The 17,633-nt window shown below is 40.6% G+C and overlaps 1 protein-coding gene across 2 annotated transcripts in view; it reads left to right on the plus strand.

The window, feature by feature from the left end:
* The first annotated feature begins 292 nt into the window (after positions 1-292).
* TAFA2 (TAFA chemokine like family member 2) overlaps positions 293-17,633 on the plus strand; it is a 532,745-nt gene continuing 515,404 nt past the window's right edge. For both annotated transcript variants that reach the window (XR_009550796.1, XM_007516875.3), the window contains exon 1: positions 293-1,825. The gene's annotated coding sequence lies outside the window, so the exon portion shown is untranslated. The remainder of the gene's footprint in view (positions 1,826-17,633) is intronic.

Below are 17,633 nucleotides of genomic sequence, written 5' to 3' on the forward strand. Positions count from 1 at the left end.
CTTCTTAATTTCTCTCTGTCCTATCGAATAAAATAGGAAAAAAAAGGCAAAAATGGTCGCTGGGAGCAGTGGATTTGTAATGCAGGCACTGAGCTCTAGCAATAACCCTGGAGGTGGGGGAAAAGAAAAAGAAAAAAGAAAAATCTAGCTACATCCAATACAGCTTTTTAACCCGGTTTTACCTCTAGAGGGAGACAAACTCCAGCTTTTATATCAACATCCGCCCTCATATTTTACTGTCTTTTTCTGCAGGATCGCAGTTTGCTCTCAGCTGCAGCTGAGGCTGCTACCAGAGGTGGCTGTTTGGAGGGTAGGAGGGAGGTAACGCCGCTGGGTCCTGCCATCCCATTTTACTGCTTAACTCAATCTGGAGTGTGGGGACCTTCCTCTCCCTGCCTTCTTGCATTATACAGGGAGACCTGTCACTTCGTACGCCCTAGGCAGCCGGGCTGGGTGGAATAAAGGGTTTGAGTGGACAGAAGGGTCTGTCCTGTACGGTGACTTTCTAAAAGACACTATCAGTGTCTTCTGACAGTCCAGCTCCTAGAGTGGGAGGCGGAGAGCAGTCTTTGCCTAATAAACCGCTGCTTTTCTGTCTTTTGGGGATCACTAATTTACCCCCTTCGGACCCCTCCCCGGCTTCTTCTGTCCCCTTTCGTCTTTAGGGAATTGACACAGGCAACACCTGCCCGCTGGGGATCTATGTTGGAACTCGCACTTTCTCAGTGGTGAAGGTGCCAGAGTACTGGGGACAGAGGGGCAGAGGCGGTTTCCCCTTTTTTCCAGCCCACGATGCCTAGAGGAGCAGCGGCTGGGCTGCGTGGGGCTTTGCCCACAGCTCTAGGTGGCGGGATTGAGGGGCAGCGGCTGGTCAGGTGTTGCTGCTAAGTGGACTAGTCGCGAAGTCTCACGGAGGACACCAGCTGAGCCCCGTCTGCTATCAGCGGGAAGGGGGCGCCTGAACCCGAGGAGGGTCTCGAGGTCTCGTGCGCCGAGGCCGCCGGCGCGCACAGCTCCTCCTCCTGCTCGCCGCTCCGAGCTTTTCCCGGCAACTGCTCGGCGTCGGGACCCGGACCTGCCGGAGCCCGGGGACTGGACAAGTACGCGGCGGAGGCTGCTTTCCTGAAGGTGAATCACTCAGTCCACATTGCCTTTCCCCAGAGAGCGAAAGGGAGGGCGGGAGAAGGAACGAACGATATGTGTGTGTGAGAGGGAGAGACGACTCGAGGCGAGAGGAAAAGTCTTAACTCCGCGTTCAGACCAAACAAATCCGAGATGGAATAAAAGCGGTAACTGCTGCAAGACCGCCTGGACCCGCGCATTCCGGGGAGCTGAGCGCGCGGTGCGCAGCCTGCAAGGACACCCGGCGACCGCGGGCGCTGGCGAGGCTGCGGGACTTTGCTGCCCCTCAGTCCCTTCAGCAAACGCATCTTTTGGTTACTTTGACGCTGTGGCATAGGGAGGAGGATAACAGACGAGACTCAACGCACTCCGCCTCCCATCTGCTCCCCCCTCTTTCCTTCCTTCCTTTTTATTATTATTTTTCTTTTTTTGGTGAGGAAACTCCAGTTTGGATGTTAAGAGATTCCTGAATTTGCCGTCAGACGAGGAAACACGCGCGCGCACACACACACGCACGCTCGGGGCACATTCACACGCCCTCCACGAGCACACACCATCCTCAGACTTGGGTTCCCTATGCCCCTGAACGGTGACGGCGGATCGGCGTCTTGGAAGCGATGCAAGAACGGTAAGGCTGGCGCCCGCCCGCGACAGCTGCAGGAACATCGCTAGGTGTTGCCGCCACCAGAAAGCCGGGCTGCAGGTAGGTGCGAGCGAGCGGCTCCGGCGGCCCGCAGCCGACTCTGAGAACTCGGGCAGCGGCGGGAGACCCGGGCCCGGAAGCCTTCCCCCCCCCTCCCCTCCCCTCCCCGAGGGTCTGGGCGCCTGCCGGCTCTCCCCCGCCGGGCGCGAGGTGAGGGCAGAAGCCGGCTTTGGGCTTCGAGCGTCTCCCTCGCGGGAGGTCGCGGTGGGGGTGGAGGGACGCGGTGGGCGAAGGAAGCTGCGAGAGTGGTGCCTCCCTCCTATCTGTGCCCCATTTCTGCGAACAGCGAGTAACCCAGCAGAGGATGAAAGTGGGCTTTAATTTGTTCTCTCAACCAAATCCATCCCTGTCGGTAACCATTTTGGACTCTCAGTAGGGAGTTGGGGTCGGGTTCAAGGAAGGATCTGGAATGGCCAGATCTCCTTTCTGAAAGCCCTACTTTATGTCCGCTTCTGATTAGTTAATGTTCGGGCCTGTCTGCAGAGGGTGGGTATTTCAGAGTCCATTTCTCTCTTTACCTTTACTTCCATGAAGAATCATCTTGATAAGTTATGGACCCTCATCTATTTAAAGCTTTATTTAGATTATGAGCATGGATACCTTATTAGAGAAAGAAAGCTTTAGTAGAGGTTCCATGAGAGCTTCCGGAAAAGGGTCATTTTCTACAAAGAACAGCGTCCAGGAAAAGAACTGCTATGAGAAACCAAAGGTTTTCCATTTATTTCCGGATAGATGCCTCCCAATTCTTGCTATCTGTACAGTTTTCCTTCCCTACTGCCTTGCCGTCCGTCCCTTCCCTCTTCCAAAAGACCAGGTTCCTACCAAATGTTGTTTCTTTAGGCTACTGATCTTCCTTTGTCAGTTGCGGGCAGTGTGTTATTTCCAGAAACTGCCTTTGCAAAGGAAAGTTCGCTCTTTTTCTCCTAGGACTGTACTCTGAGCTAGCTATCCTCCTTAAAAGGAAGAACCACAGGCGCAGGAAGCGCCCCCGGGTGACTGCAACTGCTCTCCCAGTCAGTATTCTACTTCCTCACCGGGTGTTAAACAATTGCCTGAAGCTCTTGGAATCAAATGTGTAGTTAACTACAGAGGCTAGTAGCCTCTGTTCATCTTTGTGCGGGTTGAGTTTGGTTCCTGGCAATAAAACAGAAAAGAAAATATCTTTGTTTTGCTAGTGTTAAATCCTGTTTTGAATTTTGAGATATCATGCTTGAAAATTCAAAACTAACAACAAACCCGTGTGTATCCCTTACTCTGAAAAGTGTTCCCAAAGCAGTCAGTGTGGAGGTCCTTTCACTCAGGACAAGAGGAATTTCAGTGACTTGTTGACCTGATGATAAATCATCTGCTTCTGTCTTTCCAATTAGATTGTTTTAGGCATCAACATCCAGATTGTTATTGGTTAACACTTTAAAGCTGCTGTTAGGCAATGCCAGTTACAGAAAATGAACAAATTGTAATTTTTTTGTGTGTGAAGTGCTAAGTGACAGTAACTGGCAAAGGAAATCAAAACACTTCTAAAACCTTTTAAAAACCAAAGCATTAAGATGTGTACTTATTCCCACCTTTCTGTGTTTGTTCCACTCTCAGATAAGTCCTTTACAATTTAAAAATTCTAACTGACCTCTGACCCTTAAATAGGTTCAGCACATTTAATTTCCTCTTTTCCTACTTTCTTCTGTATTTCATTCTAAATTTGTCCATAGATCTTTTTTAGGATGTGAATTTTTAAAGTCAGTGGTAGCCATTGAAAGGCCACCAGTGCCTATACTGGAGTTTATTTTCAATAGAAAAAATGGGTTGTATTATTTATAAATATAATACATTGAAAGCAGTGCCACAGCCTATGGAATGCTCAGGCATAGTTAATATTTTTAAAGACAGAGTTCAGATTTTTAGTGGGTTGCTTTAATCAAATGAATTCCTTTTTTGGAGAGTAAAATCTTCATTCTTTGTTTGCCTTCAATAAAATTTAGCAACTTAGGATTTTGAACTTATGTATTTATATGTAGAGCATACTATATGTTTCTTGAAGAGCCAAAAGAATCTTGACATTAAAGCAAGCACCTATCCTGCTACAAGTTGTGGTAAGGGGAATCTAAGGTTTCTGAGTATATGTGATTTTTTAATATGAAAAAATATTAGCTATTTTGATGACAAAGTGGAGAATCAAATTTCATTGAGATGCCTGTGGTTCTATGTAAAAGAAGGTATCTAGAGATTAGTGACTCCATTATAGACTTAGTAACTACCAAGTTTTAAAATGTGATGACACAGCTGTAAAAAGATCTGTTTTTTCAGACATGATCACTTTTTCTTTTTAAAAATCTGTGTTGAGCTCCTGGGAGTATTAGAAGACTTTCTAAAAACTAATTCATATATTAGAACATTTCAGTAGTCTTGGATGCAAAATCACTGGTAATTTAATGGTGATTTTTCTTAACATTTTTTGAATATGAAAATATTGAAAGTGACTTCTAGGGGTGATTTATCACTAATTACAGATTATTTGTTAACCTGTGCAAGTAGAGTGTAATGTTCCTCTTTAGCATTCATGAGGTATTTCTTATCATGACCCTAATAACAGCTATTGTTGTAGTCTTAAGTTTAAATATGGCTGAAAACTGATGACTATTTACCTCTCTAGCGCATGACCCAAAGTAGGAATGTTCCCTGCCTAGACTCATATGACTTCCCAAGACAGAATTAGGAGAAATGTAATGAAAGTCAAAGTAACTGTCAAGAGTTACTTCTAATACAGTTGAAAAGATGAAACAACCAGAGTGTAAATAGTTCAGTGCCCCTGATTTTACTTGTACAGTATTTTATTAGGGATGCCTCATTAAGTCACATTATTCTGCAGCTGTTTTGTTCATTGAAGAAGACCCAAGTAAAAATAAGGAACTTTGATATACAGTGCAGTTTTGTTTTCTTGGTAAGGAACCCTAAGTTGAAATAAAATTAGCATCTAAGATAGTCCTTTTTGATCTATGCCTAAATTTTAAAAATGTAATTCATCAATCTCCATTAAAAAAAAAAAAGAAGAAGAAGAAACATTAACAGACTGTGGCTAGATAAGAAGGAAGGCCAAACCCGTTTATCATCCATTTATTTTGTCCACATGTTTCCACAGTATACCATGTGAGGTATCTAGCTTATACACCCTTTATTTCTTAATGCCATGTAATATGGTGAAATTGCTATTTGAAAATTCTTTGTTTAACTTTATTTTAAACTTTTGGTAGCACATTGAAGTATGTCTCCAATAGAGAAGCAACATTTTTTACAATGAGTTAGCATGAGTTATCTTAGAAAACAGTTTTACTTTTGGTTGGGAACATAGTCTTCAGCAGGGGAGATGGAAAGATGAAGACAGCAAACAGATTGTAGACGTTAGTATTTTTTTTTTTTGTTTTTATTTGCTATCCACCATTGTTACAGTGGGTACTTTTTAGTAAGTCTGATTCTGTTTATCAGCACAGTGATTCAGTGCCTTTGTTAATGGAATTATAAGTAATAATTATTTTCTCCTGCTTACTCTAACAGAAAACTTTAGAGGAGTGGCTTGGCTTACTGGAACACAAAGAAAAGTAGTATTTAAATACATTTTCCATAATGTCTACCTTGTCTCTATACATGCACAGGGATATGCATATGCTTATAATATAAAATGCTGGCTGTATGTAAAATCAGGCAAGAGCAACTTAAAGCTGTTTACCTATTAATTAAAATATGTTTTTTTCACTGTTTCATATGATTTAATCAACAGTGCAATGTATCCATGGGTCAACAAGGTTGTTTATAATAGTTACTATTCAGATCACTGTTTAATGAAGTATATTTTCTTTTTATTTTTTTTCTTTTGGAGATTTTTTTATTAGGCTATAAATATAAAACAGTAAATTGTGTCCTCTGTGCAAAAGTAGTCTGAGACATGCTTATTGACATTATAAGTGGGAACTTATTTATTTTTAAATTTCTTTATTGGGGGTTTAGTTGTTGTTGTTGTTTTTTTTTTTTTTGCCTCCAGGTTTATTGCTAGGATTCGGTGCAGGCAATTTTTTTAAATATTTATTTTATTTATTTATTCCCTTTTGTTGCCCTTGTTGTTTTATTGTTGTAGTTATTATTGTTGTTGTCATTGTTGGATAGGACAGAGAGAAATGGAGAGAGGAGGGGAAGACAGAGAGGAGGAGAGAAAGAGAGACACCTGCAGACCTGCTTCACCGCTTGTGAAGCGACTCCCCTGCAGGTGGGGAGCCGGGGTTCGAACCGGGATCCTTATGCCGGTCCTTGTGCTTTGCGCCACCTGCGCTTAACCCGCTGTGCTACAGCCCGACTCCCCTTGGAGGCTATTTTTTATCCCCCATTTTTGGTTGCCCTTGTTATTAATGCCGGTGTTGTTGGATAGGACATAGAGAAATGGAGAGAGGAAGGAAAGACAGAGAAGGGGAGAGAAAGATAGATACCTACAGACCTGCTTCACCTCTTGTGAAGCGACTCCCCTGCAGGTGGGGAGCCCAGGGCTTGAACCGGGATCCTTCTGCGGGTCCTTGACCTTTGCGCCACCTGTGCTTAACCTACTGCACTACCGCCCGGCCTCCTGGGGGTTTAATGTTTTACAGTCCATAGTTAATAATATTCTAGTTTGTACATACATAACATTTCCCAGTTCTATAAGTGGGAATTTTAACACCTTTTAAGCACTGAATTTATCTTTCCTCTTATTAAATATGCACCTCTATGGCTAAAATGTGAACCATATGTTGCATATGGACTTTACAAATTTTTCAGAAATATACTGATATTATACTTCAAATTTATGTTGGTTTTCTAAAGTTCACCAACTTTCAATGTGTATACAATGTGGGAAATTGGATTTCTTCCTATTTGTAATGACAGGCAACTAGTCAGTGAGAAATATGGTCTTTCTTTGTTTTTGCTAGTGATTTAACAGTGCTTTACAAAATTATAAGATTTCAGGGGTGTAATCTCACACCCACACATAGTTTGTATAAGTCACTACAACCTTTACCATAAGTGATCCTTCCCCTCAATAACTACCACAGGTCTCTCACATGGTCCAAGAGACAGTTTGGTTACCATTTCTTTTCGTGCAAGTTCATTTGCTTTACTTGCCTATATTCCACATATAAGCAAAACTGTTTGGTAGTTGTCCTTTATCTTTTACTTATTTCACTTCATATACCATCTCTACTCCCATTATTTTGTTCTGAATCTCTTCTTTTTGATTACAGAGTAGTATTCCATTGAATACATATATCTTGTGTAACTTTAAAAAAAAACCTTTTGTTTATTTATTATTTATTTATTAAGTATGAATGGTATATCTGGGGAGAGCCCAGTAAGTTCCTTAGAATGACCATCAGATTTATTAGTGGGAATGATCTGATCTTTTTTTTTTTTTTGTACTCAAAAAATTGAGTTGAATTGAGTTTTTTTTTTTTTTCCCCTCCAGGGTTATCGCTGGGATCAGTGCCAGCACTACGAATCCACTGCTCCTGGAGGCTATTTTTCCCATTATGTTGCCCTTGTTGTTGCACTTGTTGTAGTTGTTATTGTTGTCATTGCTGTCGTTGTTGGATAAGACAGAAATTGAGAGGAGGAGAGAAAGACACCTGCAGATATGCTTCACTATTTGCGGTGACCCCCTGCAGGTGGGTAGCTGGGAGCTCGAACCTGGATCCCTACTCTGGCCCTTGGCTTTGTGCCATGTGAGCTTAACCCAGTGTGCTCCTGCTCAGCTCAACTGAATTGAGTTTTATAACATCAATTATCTTCAATGGTAGATAATGAGAAAGGTAGATGATATACCTTTCTGTTAGTCCAAAAAGGAAGAGGAGAGTGAAGGGCATTGAACTCTCATATTCTCTACCACAGAGTCCCCATTCTCATTAGCTTTAAATTCAAGGAAAATGTCTAACTCATCTTCTCAGTATTATATGATAATTTCCTTCTAAAATATGTACATTTAGAAATATTACAGACTCCTTATAGACTGATTGATACTGTGTTTATAACTATACCAGAATTGAGTTAGAATTTGGACCCTGCTATTTGAAAAGATATTTATTCATCACATTTTTGAGTGGTTAAAATTCATTGTCTTGGGAGTCAGGAGGTAGTGCAGCGGGTTAAGCACATGTGGTGCAAAGCACAAGGACCAGCATAAGGATCCCAGTTCGAGACCCTGGATCCCCATCTGCAGGGGAGTTGCTGCACAGGCAGTGAAGCAGTTCTGCAGGTGTCTGTATTTCCATCATCTTCACCCCTCTCCATTTCTCTCTGTCCTATCCAGCAACAACACCAATAACAACAGTTCTTCTTCTAGCGTTTGCCCTTCTTCCGTAGCCAGTCAACAGCGTCAGGTTGAAAGGTGTCAGGAGCTGCTTGTTGCTGGCTTTGAAAGTGACTGGGATCCATGTGGATTCAGTCGGCTAGGAAGGATCGTCAGTTTCCCCAATGAATGGGTACTCACGGGATGCACCACGAGAAGGTCGATCCAATGCATCCCAATAACAACAGTAATAACAACAGTAATAACTACAACAACAATAAAAAACAAGGGCAACAAAAGGGAAATTAAATATAAAAAGATAAAAAATTCATTGTCTTGCGTTTTGGTTAGCAGATAAATTTTGATAATGACTGTTGTAAAACCAGTGTGGTACAGTGGTCTTGGTACAGTGGTCTTAGTTCTGCAGATACTCTTGTAGTTGCACCAATAAATACCACATAACCACAGAAAAATCACTTTGTTTTTGTGCCTCAGCTTCTCAGCAACTTATTATTTATTTATTTATTTTTATTGACATAGGTTTACCTTTAGGGTTTGGTGCCAGCATGACAAATTCATTGCTACTCTTTCCTTCCTTCCTTCCCTCCCTCCCTCCCTCCCTCCTTCCTTCCTTCCTTCCTTCCTTCCTTCCTTCCTTTCTTTCTTCCTTTCTTCCTTTCCTCTCTCCCTCTCTCCCCTCCCTCCCTCCCTCCCTCCCTCCCTCCCTCCCTCCCTTCCTTCCTTCCTTCCTTCCTTCCTTCCTTCCTTCCTTCCTTCCTTCCTTCTAGACAGAATAATTAAGAGGGGAGAGGGAGAGAGAGAGAGAGACACCTATAGCCCTGCTTCACTGTATGTGAGCTTAATGTGCAGCTTGGCGATACGAGGATCCGGCATGAAGCCCAGCCAGTCTATCTTGGCGTTACTCTCAATCGCACCCTGTCATTTCACGAACATCTCATAAAAACTGCAGCAAAGGTGGGCGCGAGGAATAACATCATTGCAAGACTGGCCAGCTCCTCATGGGGCGCGAGCGCTTCCACACTACGATCATCATCTCTGGCATTATGCTATTCCACTGCAGAATACTGTGCCCCAGTATGGTTCCGTAGCCCCCATGTCCACTTGGTCGATTCCAAATTGTATTCCTCCATGAGGATAATTTCTGGAACCATCTGTTCCACCCCGGTTCCATGGCTGCCAGTTCTTAGCAACATCACCCTGCCAGATATTCGTCAGGATGCGGCATCATCTAAGTTCATTTCCTACATCTAAGCTCGACCGGACCTGCCAATATTCGGATATCTTTGCCCACCCTGTCCAACGCTTGACGTCTCGTCACCCAATCTGGTCCCCTATGCCTACACTGAACTTCTCTGTTCCAGACTCTTGGAAACAGAGTTGGCAGTCAGCTGAGGTAAAGAACAATCACCTCATCACAGACCCCTGCAAGTGTCAACCTGGCTTTGACCTAGCACGTTATGATTGGGCCCTCCTCAATCGCTATCGAACAGGCCATGGCCAGTGCGCCGCTATGTTCCATCGCTGGGGAGCCAGAGACGACCCGAACTGCTCCTGCGGCTACAGACAGACTATGACCCACATAGTCAACGACTGCCACCTCTCCAGATTCAAAGGAGGTCTCGAAACTTTACATCAGGCTCAACCTGACGCTGTTGACTGGCTATGGAAGAAGGGCAAACGCTAGAAGAAGAAGAACTGTATGTGAAACTTTCCACCTGCAAGGCCTTGCTCATGGTAATGTGTGTACTCAACTAGACACACTACTGCCTGGCTTCAACTTATTTTTTAAGTTAAATTTTCTTTTTTTTTAAATTTCATTATTGGGGGATTAATGTTTTACATTCAACAGTAAATAGAAATAGTTTGTACATGCATAACATTTCTCAGTTTTCCACATAACAATACACCCTCCACTAGGTCCTCTGTCATCCTTTTTGGACCTGTACTCTTTAAGTTTTCATGATGTAGTTTTTCCCTGTGTGCAGATGTGCCAATTAAGCATCATGACATGTTAAATACAACAGAATTGCAGGACACACATTTTAGTTAGGAACTCAAGGGACATCTAGCACATCATTCCTAGTATACCATTTCATGTTCCATAAATAAATGGTCTGTAAAAGTTGCCTAGCTTTATAGTATTGGGACGATAATGATGATGATAATGTTAATGATTATGGTGATGACTAAAGAATACAGATATGGGTACATAATATTGAAGAGACTGAATTTTATAATTCTGCTAGTCATGTTTGCCTTGTTTGTATATGTTGTTTAACAAGCAGTGATTGGCTGTGGGCTTTTGGTTCTTTAAGACTACATGTATTTTCTCTACTGCCCATTTTTATAATCATTATAAGAAAATGATTTTGTTCATCAACTCAAATAGAACTAGGTTAGGAAATGATTGATTGGTCTTTTATATACCTATTAACAATTGAGTACATTCATTTAAAATCTGTAAATGATTTATACAAATGCTTGTAAAAGTTCATTTATTCAATAGGTGTTCATTAAAAAAATTTTTTTTTTCTTACCAGAGTACTGTACTGATCTGGTTTATGGTAGTGTGGAGGATTGAACCTGGGACTTCAGAGCCTCAGGCGTGAAACTATTTGCATAACTATTATACTATCTCCTCTGCCCTCATTAAACAATTTCTTTCTCTTTTTTTTTGAGATGTTCCTTCTCTCTTTTTTATGTTTATTTTTTCATTTATTTATCATTGGGTAGAGAGAGAGAGAGAGAGAAATTGAGAGGGAAGGAGGAGATAGAGAGGGAAAGAGATACAGAGAGACACCTACAGCTTTACTTCACCACTCTTGAAGTTTTCCCCCTGCAGGTTGGGACTAGGTGGGGGGCTTGAACCTGGGTCCTTGTGCACTGTAATATGTACACTCACCCAGGTGTGCCACTGCCTGGCTCCATTAAACAGTTTCTTTAAAATTCTATTTATTAGAAAGAGCGAGAGTATGTGAGCATGCAAACCAGAGCACTAGTCTGGATCATATGATTCTGGGTATCAAACTTAAAACCTCACGCTTGAAGGTCCACTGCTTTATTTACTGCACTACTTCCTGGGCTACTATTGAACAATTTCTAGGTGATTGGGATATCATAGTAAACAAAAAGACAAAGACTCAAGCTGTGAAAATCTACTATTTTGATATACTAATTGAAGTTTTGAAATGCATCTGGAGGAATGGTTTAACAATATATTGTGCAATATCCATTCTTGATACTTATAATTATGAAGTATAAATAACAAATGTATAAGTTGAGGTAAGTAGTGAGGAAAAAAATATCACAGAATCTATTTAAGTTGAGATACTATGTAATTCAGTAAATTGAGTCCAGTTCATAAGATCCATGATCAAATTGTTTCAAAGGTGACATAGGGGCCTGGTGGTGGCACAGTTGGTTGAGTGCATGTTATAGTATGCATAGACTTGAGTGTTCAACCCCTTCTCCCCACCTGCAGGAGGGAAGCATCATGAATGGTGGAGCAGTGCTGCAGATGTTTGTCTCTCTTTTCCCCTTCCTTCTCAATTTCTGTCTTTATTCTATAAATAAAATATCATAGGTGAAACAAGTAGTAACTCCCCCCAGTTACATATATGAGCAAATAAATTCACATAGGCTGAATGACTTCATATCAATGACATGATCCCAAATAGAAGATGACAAATATCAACTGTTACTAAACCTTGACTGCAGTGGTGAGTAGACTAAAGGGATTAGTGGAGAGTCTACTCAATATCTAAACAGGATAGTTAGACCTTGGCTCTGTTTATTGTGATGCTGGAATGTGGGTCTGGTGTTCTAGATTTTCTGATTTATAGGAGAAAATTTTAAAAGTGAAGATTTAAAAAAATAACGAAAGTTTCATATTTATGTGTTAGTAATGAATTTAAACTTGAAATACTATGTGGGATAACAAACATAGTTAAGGACCATAAGTGTATTCCTTTTTTTTTTTTTTTTTTTTTGCCCCCAGGGTTATTGCTGATGCTTGGTGCCTGCACCACGATTCCACTGCTCCTGGAGGTTTTTTTTTTCCCCCTTTTGTTGCCCTTGTTGTTTTATTGTTGTTGTGGTTATTATTATTGTTGTTATTGGTGTCATTGCTGGATAAGACAGAAATGGAGAGAGGAGGGGAAGACAGAGGTGGAGAGAAAGACACCTACAGACCTGCTTCACCACTTGTGAAGTGACCACCCCTGCAGGTGGGGAGCTAGGGGCTCAAACCAGGATCCTTCCACTGGTCCTCATGTTTGGCACCATATGCATTTAGCCCACTGTGCTACCACCTGACTCCCGAGAGGAGAGTATTGCTCTTAACAGTGAAATGCGAGGACCGGTAGCCCTTCTCCAACCTTACTTGCATCTGGAGCCAGTAGAGGACTCAGCTGGGGGAGCTGAATGCTAACAATGCAAGGCTTGTCTTGCTTCTTAATGATTCATGATGATGAATGTATGTTGTAGTTGGCATATGCTCCACATTGAAATTTAACTAATTACACACTATACTAAATATTTAGAACGGGTTCTGTAATGGCTTATTTCTTTATACTCATGCTTCTTAAACTTATGTGTACATAGCTCATGGGGAGAGGGAGATTACTAAAATACAGATTCTAGAGTGAGGATTGAGATTCTCAGATTTAAACTCCTGCTGGCCGATAGACTATAGTTTGATTTGTAAGAGTACATTTTCACCACTAAATTTTATTCCATGAATGCTGAAAAAGTGGGAGGTCTCCAACTAACTCTCCTACAGATGTCTTTCTGTAGTACGCATCTGACCTGCCCACTCACTCTGAAACATTTCTCTTACAAGTTCCTAATTAACGCAGAGTTCACTAGTATTTTTATTAGAGAACACAGATTTTCCTGAAGAATAAATTGGAAAGTCTATTCTTCATAGAGCAATGCAAGTTGGCTACTTCATACTACTTGAAAAGATGAATTTATTTCCCAAGACATTATACTATACATAAGTGTCTTCTGGCATAGAAGGTCAATTTCAGTTGTCAAATAAGTTTTTGGATTTTAGCAATAATTTCCTCATGGGTTTTAAATGATAAGAGTTTGGCTGTGATGTCTAGATTTTCCTCCTTTAGTAGTCATTATGAATAAGTGGAAGGATGAATTTTAAAAAATGGGAGTCTTCCTTGTTTGTTTATTGGGCTTACAACTTTAAAGTGGCTTTCTCTTTTTTAAATCTTTTGCTCCGCTAATGGTAAATAGTATTGTACTCATAATGTTAACTTATTATTTAGGGAGTCTGATAAATGCAGATGGTGTCATAGCTCAGGTGTGTCTGTGTTCTACTGAGGTCAGATTTGGGCCTCATTTGCCAGCTCAGTTCACTGGGTAAAAAATTTGGTTGTCAGTATTACCAGTGTCCTTCAAATTCTTGTATTTCATTATGCTGATATATTTATTATAAATCGAGATTTGACTTAGGCATATTAGTCTGTGGGAATGTTTTCTTGCACATCGTGATTATTATAGTTTGTAATAATAATGCCATTGAATCTTTTTCAGTTTGTTTCTTTTAAGTGCTTAGAAGTTTCTGCTCCATGGAATCACTGTGCTGACAGCTGAGTAATGATATGAACCCATTTTACTAAGTCTCTTAGACTTTAAGCTTTGCGAGGCAGAATCATGTGTATCATGGTACCAGTGCTTAGCAAGGAATGTGAAATATAATAGGTGCTAAATTTAAATTTAATTTTAAAGGAGAGGTGTGTCCTATGAAGCATCTGATTTGGAAGAGAGCCTGCTTTATCATATGCATAACCCAGGTTTGAGCCCCTGGTATGCACCATGGGAGTACTACTGCACCGGGGGAAACTACAGGACTGTGGCATCGCTCCCTCACTGCCTGTAACTGAAAAGGTTGTCCTGGAGCATTGCAAATCAGTACATTTAAAGGAAAGATGATCAGTTGCTACATGTTGATAGATATATATATTTTAACATTTTATTAGTGATTTAATATTGACTTAAAAATTACATGTCACCAGGAGTATAATTCTTATTTTTAACCCATTTCTTTTTAAAAAAATATTTATTTATTGGATAGAGACAGTCGGAAATTGAGAGGGAAGACGGTTTAGGGAGACAGACAGACACCTGCAGCCCTGCTTCACCACTTGTGAAGCTTTTTCCCTGCAGGTGGGGACCAAGGGCTCAAACTCTGGTCCTTGCACACGGTTAACTTGTGCACTCAATCAGGTGCACCGCCGTCTGGCCCCCAGGGGTATAATTCCACACCATTCCCATCACCAGAGTTCTGGATCCCCACCCCCTCCATTGCAAGCCACCTCAGTTCTCCCAAGGTTGCAAACAAGGTTTAAGTATCATCTCTACAACAGTCTGTCTACATTTGTACACAGTTGCCCCCTTTTTTTTTCAGGTCCAGTCCTCTGTTCTCCTTCAAGCCAAAATAACCCTATTACTACAGATGCATTTTTGTATGCTTATACCCACTTTGTTTATAATTACCATTTATTCTGAGTGTATCTGGTATGTGTATGTGAGAAAGATTGGCAGTAGAACCTACCCTCTCCATCTCTAACCTAAACAGTATTTATCTGTTAAAATACATACATTTTAGGTAAAACCTCAAGGACAGAAGTGAAATAAGCATGCTGATCGATGGTCCCATTCTTGCCACAATTTATTATAACCTGAAGGTTTAGACATTGCATATGCTTATGAATCTGCTGTTGTATAAATTAAATAATATTTGTCAATGTCAAATTTAAGTGTTGTTAATTACATATGGAATATATTTTGATTGCTCTTGTCAGTGACTTGACTCATCATTCATTAGGGAATTTAAAGCCATTTATTCTTATCTACATAATTACCATTTTCATAATTTATCATCAAACAAATTTGCTTTTTTCACCTTCAGGAATGCTATTGACTGTGAATCCATTGTTCTTGCAGTCAGTGATATTGAAAATATTGGTATTTTAATTTTAAATACAATTTAGTGCAGATAGTATGCATTCAAGTATTTATTGATTTTATTTTAGTCATTCTGAGTTAAGTAAATCTTTGAAATGCTTTTGCTATAGACTATTCCACAAAATTAAAATTTCTTGACTATATTTGATTATTAAGGAAACCTTATTTGTATTATATAATGAAAAAGTCAACTCACTATATGATAAAAAAATCTTTGAAGTTGAAGCATTTCTACTTAAGCTGTTTATTTATTTGCCACTATGGTGTCATGCCTATACAACACAAAGTCCCACTGGACTTTTTCTCTCTTTCAATCACTGATACAAGTAGATAGGGTCAGACAGAGAGGAAGAGAGAGGGAGACACTATAGTACTACTTCACTATTTGTGAAGCTTCCCCTGTGTATTATGCTCCCATGTAGTGCTGAGACTTGAGCCTGGATCTTCACACAGGATCAAGAGCTCTACCAGGTACATTATCTCCTGGATCTTTAATTTTTAATTACTTATTTACTTACCCCTGAGGCTTTTTTGTCCTCATGAGTGTACTGCACTTGTTACACATTTTTGGCCATTATTAAAAAATTGCTTTTTAAGTGCATACCTTAGCACTCTTATACACTTAAAAACCTTCCGAAAATCCTTGGATATTATGTGTTTCATGTTTTTAAGAAGAAAAGATATTTCTGGAACTCTTTCAGGATTCAAAAGACAGATTTTAAAAAATATATATTTCCTTTTTGTTGCCCTTGTTTTATTGTTGTAGTTATTGTTGTTGTTGTTGTTATTGATGTCGTCATTGTTGGATAGGACAGAGAGAAATGGAGCGAGGAGGGGAAGACAGAGAGGGGGAGAGAAAGATAGACACCTGCAGACCCGTTTCATCACTTGTGAAGTGACTCCCCTGCAGGTGGGGATCCGGGGACTAGATCCGGGATCCTCACTCCGGTTCTTGCGCTTTGCGTGAAGTGCGCTTAACTCATGGCGCTACCACCCGACTCCCCTCAAAAGACAGATTTTAAATGGAATGAATCAGACTTTTTCCCCCCTGTATTGGCCCAAAACACTCATATTTATGTAATTAAGATCTAAATTATTGAGTTAGGGCTACAGTAAAATTTATTGAAAAGAGGGATCTATTCTTCAAGTCAATTCCACATAGGTTAATGAAAAAAAAATTAGGTTCTATATATTACTAAAAGATTCTCAAAATCAGTAAGTGGAATTAAAACTAAGCTTACTGCACATTGTTGAATTTTACCTGGAGGCAAAATATATGCTATAATTCTAGGAAGACTGAACAAGATATGGATTTCTTTGCCAGTTTCTTTTCCTCATAGTTGATTATATCCGATCCTTAAGGTGGACTTCAGTGCTTATAGCTCATACTTCACTTTCATTTTTTGAAGTCTATTTCAAACTTAATATGTAGATGGTATGGAGACTTGAATAAAAACAAGAGCTGATATTCAGTAGTCAAGACCTTGGCAGGATTAGCATTTTGTAGGACATGATAGCTAAGAGGTATTAGATAGAAGGCCAAAGAGTAAATTTTCAGGGGTCATTTCCAAGTTCCTTACTAGATAGGGGAGCAGGTGGAGCTTTGAAAGTGGAAGAAAACAGTGCTCAGAAGTGAAGTTTGTACTAATGGGAATTTTTATACAAAGAAAAGAGAATTCTTAATCTTTGAGAGAAGTAAGGAGTTGTACAGATAATGACAAGGTAAAGCAGCAGTGAACTAAGAGTGAGATTGGAGAGAAAAACCGTGGTAGCGAAATATATACCCACCCCCAGCCCCAGTTTTAAAAAAAACTGTTCAAGAACAAGAAATTTTTGTCATGTATTTTTTCCTGGTCAACTAAAAGTCAGAAAGAGTGAGTCCTAGAGAACTGGGTGACCTGTTACCAAACAGTTGTTAGGTTTTTTTTTTTTTTTTTTTAAAGTTTTTACTTATAAATTGGGACCACTGATAAGACCAAAGGATAAGAGGGGTACAATTCCACACAATTCCCACCACCGGAACTTCATATCCCATTCCTTCCCCTGACAGTTTTCCTATTCTTTAACCCCCTGGGAGCATGGACCCAGGGTCATTATGGGGTGCAGAAAGTGAAAGGTCTGGCTTCTGTAACTGCTTCCCCACTGAACATGGGCATTGGCAGGTCAATCCATACTCCCAACCTCTCGCTTTTTTTCCCTAGTGGCAGGGATCTGGGGAGGTGAGGCTCCAGGACATATTGGTGGGGTTGTCTGCCCTGGGAAGTCTGGTTGGCATCATGGTATCATCTGGAACCTGGTGGCTGAAAAAGAGTTAAGACAGAAAGCAGAGCAAATTGTTGCTGAGTACTGCTCAGCTCTGGCTTATGGTGGTACTGGGGATTGAACCTGGGAGTTTAGCGTGTCAAGCATGAAAGTCTTTTTGCATAACCAGTATGCTGTCTCCCCAGCTCTGTTTTTTTTGTTCTTAAAAAGTTACTACACCTAGAAATGGACCTACCCTATGAT

Source organism: Erinaceus europaeus, chromosome 7 (assembly GCF_950295315.1).
Source record: "Erinaceus europaeus chromosome 7, mEriEur2.1, whole genome shotgun sequence".
NCBI classification, from domain to species: domain Eukaryota; kingdom Metazoa; phylum Chordata; class Mammalia; order Eulipotyphla; family Erinaceidae; genus Erinaceus; species Erinaceus europaeus.